This window comes from Triticum urartu, chromosome 5A, assembly GCF_056163025.1.
Source record: "Triticum urartu cultivar PI428250 chromosome 5A, HENAU_Tu73, whole genome shotgun sequence".
Taxonomy (NCBI): domain Eukaryota; kingdom Viridiplantae; phylum Streptophyta; class Magnoliopsida; order Poales; family Poaceae; genus Triticum; species Triticum urartu.
Genome location: NC_141877.1, coordinates 527,517,637 through 527,526,657, shown reverse-complemented (window position 1 = coordinate 527,526,657; position 9,021 = coordinate 527,517,637). Strand labels below are relative to the sequence as shown.

General features: G+C 46.3%; 1 long non-coding RNA gene across 1 annotated transcript; it reads right to left on the bottom strand.

Annotated features, from left to right (window-relative positions):
• Positions 1-2,902: 2,902 nt before the first annotated feature.
• On the bottom strand, positions 2,903-6,851 carry LOC125552763 (uncharacterized). Its single transcript, XR_007303793.2, has 4 exons — positions 6,514-6,851; positions 6,201-6,417; positions 3,276-3,563; positions 2,903-3,135 (listed from the first exon to the last, which is right to left on the bottom strand). It is a non-coding gene; the product is annotated as an uncharacterized LOC125552763 (long non-coding RNA).
• Positions 6,852-9,021: the final 2,170 nt, after the last annotated feature.

Here is a 9,021-nt window from a genome sequence, read left to right as displayed (position 1 = left end):
ACGATTATCAGTTTATTGATAAGAGATTTACATATTGGTTTGCATGATTGATGGTGAAAGTATAAAAAGGACAGAAAACCAGAGTTTACCTTTCTGCATGTGAAATATTAAAATGCATGAGTTTTGGACTGTTGTGCAAACGGTAAACAGTACAGAGAAATCCCCTTAAATATGTAACTGGTGCTTCACTGTTGCTATCAGTAAAACATGAATAGAAATCCTGAAGAACTTCATGCCCTGACGTGTCCTCCAGTGATCTTGAAGAACATGGAGACTGCATAGAGAAATAGTCTCTACGTTCATATTTTGTATTATTCATTATCTCAATCTTGAATATATTAGATCAGTGGTCAGCTACAGGCGACAAGGGCGATTTACTACTCTTTGTGCTGATTGCATAGTAAATCAGATGTAGCCAACTTATTCTGTCCTTTGCATATTAGATCATGTATAATTTGTTTTTGTTAATCAAGAGTGAAATATTTACCTGTTTGCTGTTGACCTGAGTTTAGTCCTTCAGATGTGTTCCATCAATTTAGCCTCTATCTGGATAGATCAGTTGATGTTTAGCATCCTCTGAAGGCAAATATTTGAAGAAAGCATGCCCATAATATTTGTACCTACTGCTGCACAAGGTATCCTCCTAGCTGTATAACTTTTTTAGCCTCACACGGGTAAGGGAAAATAAATACGGATAGAATTGGAAACACCCAGTTTTTCTTGTGGTTGTGCCCATTTTGGCATTATTAAGTCTACCTTTGCCACTGTTATCAGCGATGAAGTTTACCTACTTTATGTAGTTTGGCTTCAGACAAATCTTATATGCAGTGTAAAAAGAACCGGAAAGAGTACTTCACATTCCCTTTTCTTCGGTTGTTTCTAATTTGACTGCAAGACTGCGAGTGCAGCTCTGAGATCATTTTCTGATTCTTGGTGATTTGTAGGAATGCTACTACTCTGCAATGTTCATATCTAATTCATTTTTTTTATTGAAGGCGACTAGAAAAACACTTGTACTGTGAGAGATTCTTGAAGCTGATATCTGGTTATTGCGAAATAACAAGGAATCCTTGACACCGCAGTAATATTTCTTTATGATAGGTATGCATTTTATCGAGCTATTTTCTTCTTTGGTCATGACATGCTATTAAAATCCCAAACAAGGCACCATCACCGCATGTACTCGCACCCAGGCTACACCAACCGTCCTAAATAAAACCATCTCCTTCGCTTCCTAAGATCAATTTCTCAAGAGGAACATCTCAGCCATCTATGACCTCTTTGTCGATATATATGTGTGATTTTGTAACCCATGACATGTTTGAGGAAATGCCCCTGGAGAGATTATCATGCAGAGCATACAAACGTTTGTTTAAATTTTGCTTGGTTCTTTAGAACAATACTGTCGGCATATAAAAAATAAGGGTACCCTGAGTCAGCCTGCCAAATGAGCCAGCCCCCAAAAAACAATCAAGTAAAATAAGAAACATAAAGGGTTTTTCAGCGTTGCCCCGTTAAAGATGAAGGCCACATGTGTTGTACACAGATCTATTGTGTGTATTTACTATCATACAAATAAATATAAATGACACAAACAATCCAAGCAAAGGATGTCAAGACATCAGCCCTGGTGTCATAAGGATGGTGCCCGAAACCCCGAGCATCAACCTCCCAGGCTCGCGTGCGCAGGAAGGTCACTCTCTCTACGAATGGAGAACCTCGCCGCCGCAGGCCTACGTAAACCGTCATCATCACAACGAACAGGTTGGACGGGTACCTCAGGCTGATCAGGTGCAAACCCTATCGATCAGGTGAAAGCGACAAGACCAGACAACCTTTTTGACCAAGGGAGCGGTGCCTCGCGTCACATCAAACAGGACAATTGTTAGAATAAATCCGAGGTATACCGTCGATCATCCGAGGACCAAGCAATCACACGAGCACGACACCGAGATTTGTTAACGAGGTTCACCGATATGGCTACATCCCCGGGGCTTGACTACGGGTGCTCCTCCCTGTGACACCGTCACAATACCGCACACCGGCCACCCGAGCGCCGGCACATGCCGCCGGGTCCCCCTTGCGCGCTTGTGCTATTATGTTGGCATATGTTACATCGTATGTCTTGAATCTGATACCAGATGTAGTCATATCGGTGAACCTCGTTAACAAATCTCGGTGTCATGCTCGTGTGATTGCTTGGTCCTCGAATGATCGACGGTATGCCTCGGATTTATTCTATCAAGTGGTATCATGAGCAAGGTTGAAAAGGTCCGGGAGGTGGTCGAGTTGATCTGAAAGGAGGAGGTTTCGAAGAGATCGTGATTGTAGAAGCTGGTCGGTGGCTAGTCGGCGGGATCTTTGGCGATCGCGCGGGACAAGACAGGAGAGAGCAGCAAGACGATCTGGGCCAAAACAGAAGTGATCGGTTCGCAGGAAGTTATCGGCGAGAACGAAGTTCTCGGCGTTCTCGGCGCTTCGCGGTGGTGGCGGAACGTGCAGGCGGCACACGCTGTGCAGCCGTGCGCACAGGTGGCTGAAGCAAGGCGGGGGCTAGCGTGGTCCATAGGACGTGGGCTGGCCCATGTGGGGCAGCGCAGGCAGGCCTAGGCGGAGTCGGCCGATAGCAAGTTGGAACTGGAGGGCTACTTACGTGAGATTTGTTTAGAAACAAAAGGAGACCGAGTCTCCATACTCTATATGACACAGAAAGGCAAAGCAAAGCGAAAGTCCTATTCTGAGCTCGAGCTCAGATGGACCTGTTATCCCAGCCATCGTCTGGCGCTAAGATTCGCATCAGGAGATGTATTTTACTGCGTATTCTGAGTAGTATGAGATGCTTTTCCACAGACTAGGGCCCACTCACCGACCGCATTTATTGGGACGTCCATCATCCAGCACTAGCCGGCTCAGATGGACACTAGCGTCGTGGTCCACGGCTCAGCCGTTACACACCGAACGGTGGATTCCAGCAAACATTTTTTAATATATACATGCACTGCATCGACCGCACACACCCTTGCTCTGGAAGATTCACTTTTCTTCCTCGCAGCCTCAGGAAGTGCTGCCACCCATCCCTTGCCCTGGCTACCTCGACAAGGTGGTCACCTTCGCCTCGCGCGCCGGAGCTTGCTTCTACAAATGCGTCAGGAAAGATGTAAGTGCCCATCTGCCATGAAGAACAATCTTTTGGAGCTTGGATCCCCACTCCGTGTCTGAAGTTAGAATCCATGCAGGCTGAGCTATGCGGGTTCATTAGATCCACGGACACGTACCTGCCGGAGCTGACTCGTGCAGGGCTGACGCAGCCGTACGTGCTGCAACCCCCCTTTGCTATGCACCCGTTGGCTCCCCTTCAGCAGAGATACAGGCGAGACCACAACTTCGACCATGGCAGCCAGGCGGAGATTCAGCCAGCACATGTGCGCATGCAGCCACAGGTGCAGCAGCCGAGCCTCCCCCGTGTCGCGCCTCCACGCTGCTCCGCCGACAGCCAGCGCATGACGCTGCTCTTGGCCGGAACCAACTTCATCCTCGTCCTGCCAGCTAATCCAACCCTAGTCCTGCATGACAAATCAGCAAACTGATTACACATCCTGACCGAGACTGTTTGTTTGTAGTGGAGCACATATACTTAACACATTTCTTTCATCATACTTCTGCACAATCATGGAAATTTCAAAACATACTCGGAAAACATTACAATTAAACCTATTTTTTGGGCAAAAATGACTCCTGAAAAGCTCACCGGATATTCTTCACACAAAACGTAACTATCACTAGTGCCTAATCATAATTTGAACAAATATTTTTTGTACAAACACTTGATCTCTGGCTATGGTGATCGGTCACAACTTTATGTATTTTGCATAGTGCTACAGGGCCTAAATTTAGATGAAACACACTCGCTGCTGTCTAGCCGCTACATACATTCAGGAAAAGTGGAAAACCCATGCCTTCGAACTAGTTTTGTCTTAGTAAGTTTAGACATTTCCAAAATCAGCAGCACTAATTTATATGGTCAATTACTTCGAACTTCTGTTCATAATAAGCATCAATTTATAAAATCCAAGGGGCCCTACAGATTGCAATAAGCTGAATATTAACCGTTGACATTTCGAAAATTCAGCAGCACTAGTTTCCTAAAATTCAGCAGGAGTAGTCTGTCATATTAAACCTACACATTCTGAAATTCAGCAGCAGTAGTTGTCCTCCCGTAGTCCTAGTCAATTTCTTAAAATCCAAGGCTAAGGGTTTTACCTTCAAAAGCATGCACAAATTCATGAAAACCTGGGGACAAGCCAACATTTGAAACTAAACCAGACATGCCAAGCTGGAACACAGTTCGACTTATTACATTACCTAGCCACTGGCCAAAATGCAGAGTTACGAAAAGCATGTCAACACCTAAAAATTAACCATGGTCTAGATTACGCCGAAGCTAAAACATGTCACCTACAGGCATATGCCTCAATAGCAAATAAGATAACTGAAAAGACTTCATGAGCCCATCAGCTCCTACCCAGTGCATTCCCCAAACTGCATTCTACTTGCCAGCCTTAGTTCCATTGCTTTATTTATTACAATTATTTTGCTGGTGCCCCTCAAACTGCATTCTACTTGCAAGCCACAGTTCTTACATTTGGCAGGCTTCTGAGGTTGCTTAGGGACATCACCACATCAGGGCATGTAGTTTGCTTATGCCCTTGTTTTCAGCATATCATGCAAAACCTAGTCCTCTTGCTTAGACCTTTCATATGGAGCCTTCTCCGTACTTGTCGTTGGCCATCCCATATCTTTCTTTTTCGCTGGAGCCAGCAGTCCTTCCAACCTGCTGCTTGTCCTCGAAACCGAATCATTGTTAGCTAAAACAGCAGTAGCTGCTTTGACGTTCATGTTTTGTTCCGCCGAAACCAGCTCCATGGGGGTCTGATTCACCACAGCCCCCCTGTCTGCCAGTCTATCCTCGAGGCCAAGACCATCCCTAACTTCTGTATAGGGTAATATCACTGTCAAATTCGACTTGAACAACTCCATTAATGATTGTAGGCTTCAAAACTAGTGTCGCCCAGCCTGACTAGTTCCATTGCGTGCATGTACATCGTGAAGTTTCTGTACGAAAAAGGGTTGTTCTGCATACTGTCCTTCTGGTATTGTATCAGATGAGGTGGCAGAATGTCGCGAGCATCCCTCGTCCATGTCTTCACTATATGCTTAGCTGGTATTTTTTAGCCCTAATGAAACCAAGCATGTCTTCATTATGTGCACGCTTTTCATGAGCTTCTCAGATAAAAATTGTACTCCACTGTATCTGATTTACTAACAACAAATCAGTGAGAGCATCACCAGAAGCCTCGCTCAAGGAGTCGAATGTAATGCCGAGAACAGGTGTGATCACATTTTCAGCCAGTTTCTCTGCAAAACATCTGACAGCCTTGTCGAATGCACTGATTCGATTTGGGCATGGTGTCCTGCTTGGTGCAGCAGCACCAAGCCTCAGTCTGCGAACACCAGGCAGTAGGCATGATTTATCCAAATGCATTGTACCAACTGCTCTGAATCCACAAAGCTATAGCTGACTGATTTCTTTTCTGCAATCCAATTTTCTATAATAAAATCTTTGCATCTCTCATATCAAATGGTTTCATTTTAATACAGTTTGCTAACTACTCTGAACCCATACATCTCTAGCTGCCTGATTTCCATCTGTGATCACATAATTAAGCTTTTCATTATCTGACTATCAATAATTAGAATGCAGTGTACTTACTCCTCTGAACTCAGCAAACTGCAGCTGCCTGATTTCTTTACCGCACTCAATTTTTCTTTACTAAAATCTTTGCATCTCGCATATCAATGAGTTACAACTGAATGCAGTGCACAAACTACTCTGTTTTACTGAAATCTTTCCTTATCTGATGACATAAGGAAGTTTTTTCTCATCTGAATTTCAACTACGTGAATGCAATGGAGTTAACCCGCTGAACCCGGTAAATTACAGCTGCCTGATTTCATTAGGGCTACCAATTTTCCTCCACTAATTTCTTTGCATCTCTCGTATCAGGAGGGTTCAGCTAAATGCATTGTACTAAATACTCTGAATCTAGAAAGATATAGCTGCCTGATTTCTTTACTGATGTCAATTTTTCTTTACTAAAATCTTTGCATCTCTGATGACATACGGAAGCTTTTCCACTGACCTCTTATTCCATCCGGGCGCCTGGGGATTCGTCTTCCCCTCGGGCGTCGGAGGGGAGCTATCCCTTCTGCTCGCTGCGGCCTCCGCCCCTGATCTGTGCTTTGCCGCTGTCCGCCGCCCTGTGATGCTGCCGCACAGCATGCTCCGCCACCACTTCGCCATCGGCAACCAGAGGGACAGGCACCAGGCTCTCTTCTATCTCCTCAAGCACAGCAGATCTAAACCAAGGGAAAAAACAAATCGCTGTCAACAAGCTGACCCAGACGCCCGAAAAATGCAGACAACCTCGCGCGGCGAAGAAAGGATCGATGTACCTGCCGATCGGCTGCATCAAGAACTCCATGTTGGATCGCCGCTGCCGCTCCTGACCTTTATCTCCCAGTCGTCGCCTTCAAATCGTCAGTCGCTTTGCAAGAGAAGACGGCTGGACTCTGGATTCAACTCGACTCGTGCGGCGAGACGGTAAAGCGAATTTCCTGATCCACGGATCAGACGGCGGCTCTGATTCTGATCCATGGAACACCTCCCCGGTGGCAAACTGCCGTCCTCCCCAGCGTTAAATCTGGCCCACTGGACACCGCTGCCGGGGACGTATTTCGGAACAGTACCCGATTTCTGGATGACCACCGACGCTAGGATAAATTAATGGCACACATCTAGAGGGGCTAACCAACGACGTGGATAACGAGCTCATTTGAGCTCGCGCTCAATTACTCCATGTCCAAAGCAAAGCTAGCTTCTTGGGGTTGAGCCAAGGGAGTAGATCATGTGAAGACCAGCTAGTTGGAATTGCTAGTAGTATGTGGAGGTTTTGTTTGTGTACTTGGGGAATCGTGTGTAAAGCTCGGATAATTTTTCGCATGGTCAGCCATACAAAGGACTATGGCGTCAATGGGTACCAGGTTTGAGGTGTAGAAGTTGATTGGACTGGAAACCTTGGGTTATGGCAGACAAAGGTGAAAGATTTGTTGGTGCAATAGAGATGCTTGAAGGAGTTGCGGGAAGTCATGTCAGCTAAGATGGAATTATCAGGTGATGGATGGAGATTCGCAGAAGACGATTTGGGAGCCTTGAGTGTGTCGTACAGTCCAATAAGATCGGCTTGGTCGGACAAGCTAGTCTGATGGATTGACGCGAGTCGGTTGGTACAGAAGACGGTGGTGAGATCGGCAACAACGACGTAGGAGCGTGATGTTGATGGTGACCGACTTCTGGGGCATGGAAACACGTGGCACAAGCCCCGAGGGCTTGTGCAGCTTCGACAAGACTATGGCGCGGGGTTGATTCAAGGTGATGTATACACGGAGCTTGAAGTCGACGGGGCGCGAGGATGGACTGATCATCTACCATGGAGTCATGTTGAATGTGGAGCTGGATTGAGGGGCTACAATGTAAGGATTCAGGGAATCGTAGCCTATTCAGCAAAGGGGAAAAGCGAGGGACACGCAGTTTGGACTGGAGCCCAGTGGTCTGATGGAAGTGTGAAACTCGTCATCGATCGGTTATGATCGGTGGTACTCTGCAGTGGGGGTTGAGTGGTGTGGGTTCACGACCCTTGAGACTCGAGCGGGACAGCGGAGGCTCGACGCAGTAATAGCGACGAGGCGTGCAGTACGCACGGGACATGGAGACGGGCAGGGCTCTGGTGGTCATACATGTGATGAGATAACTGTGAATTTGACTTGGGATGACTACAAGCAATGGTGAAATTCCTTCAAGTTTCAAACAGGCTGTCAAGAAAGGAGCGGTGATGTTGAGTTCAGGTAACTCTTATGTGTGATACCCAATATGTGAGTTGTTCACTTTCACGCAGGTCAGTGATCAATATGTAATGGCGTTGGACGGATACTCTGAAAGTTGGGAGCGCAAACTAGAGTAACATGGAACTTAATTTCGTTCGAGTGTTGACTCTGGTCAAGAAAAGAAGGGACTACAAGTTACAGGTGGAGTCATATGGAGTCTTCGGAGTAGCAGCGGTACTCATGGGATAAACTCAAATCCAATGTACATGGAAGTTTGACTCAGTGACAAATTCAAGGTGGTGTAGAATATTCGCCAAAGTGGAGTTTGTTAGAGTTATGTCGAATATTGTGTACAAGGTAGGTTACAGTTGGACTAGAAGTTGTATTGTGTTTACATAGGATGTGGAGTTATGTCCTAATAGGACACTTGTATCCTAGGCCTCTCATATATAACGGGAATAGACACACGAAGTAACATATGCCAACATAATAGCATAGGCGCGCAAGGGGGAGCCGGCGGCGTGTGCCGGCGCCCGGGTGGCCGGTGTACGGTATTGTGACGGTGTCACGGGGAGGAGCGCCCGTAGTCAAGCCCCGGGAATGTAGCCATATCGGTGAACCTCGTTAACAAATCTCGGTGTCGTGCTCGTGTGATTGTTTGGTTCTCGGATAATCGACGGTATGCCTCGGATTTATTCTAACAACAATGACAAGCAGGACAATGACAAACGGGACCCAGGCATCTACCAAAAGCACTTGAGTACCTGACACTCTGCAGTATCAACTTATCTTCTGAACCGTAAACAAATGCACATCTGCAAGATGGACGCCGACCTTCAACTAGTATTTGTTCACACATACTAAACCGACTATTATGGTGTCCCCATGCCTATATAAGGGGAGGACCGAGGTCATTTTAAGACAAACGATTGAGCTATCACACACACATGCACGCACCAGTTAACACTACTTCTCCCATTCCGAGCATCACCAGAAGGCGATAGTACATCAAACTTAGCCGAGTAGAGATAGGAGTGCTCGGGCACTCAAGCTAGGACTCCAACCACCACCGATCACACG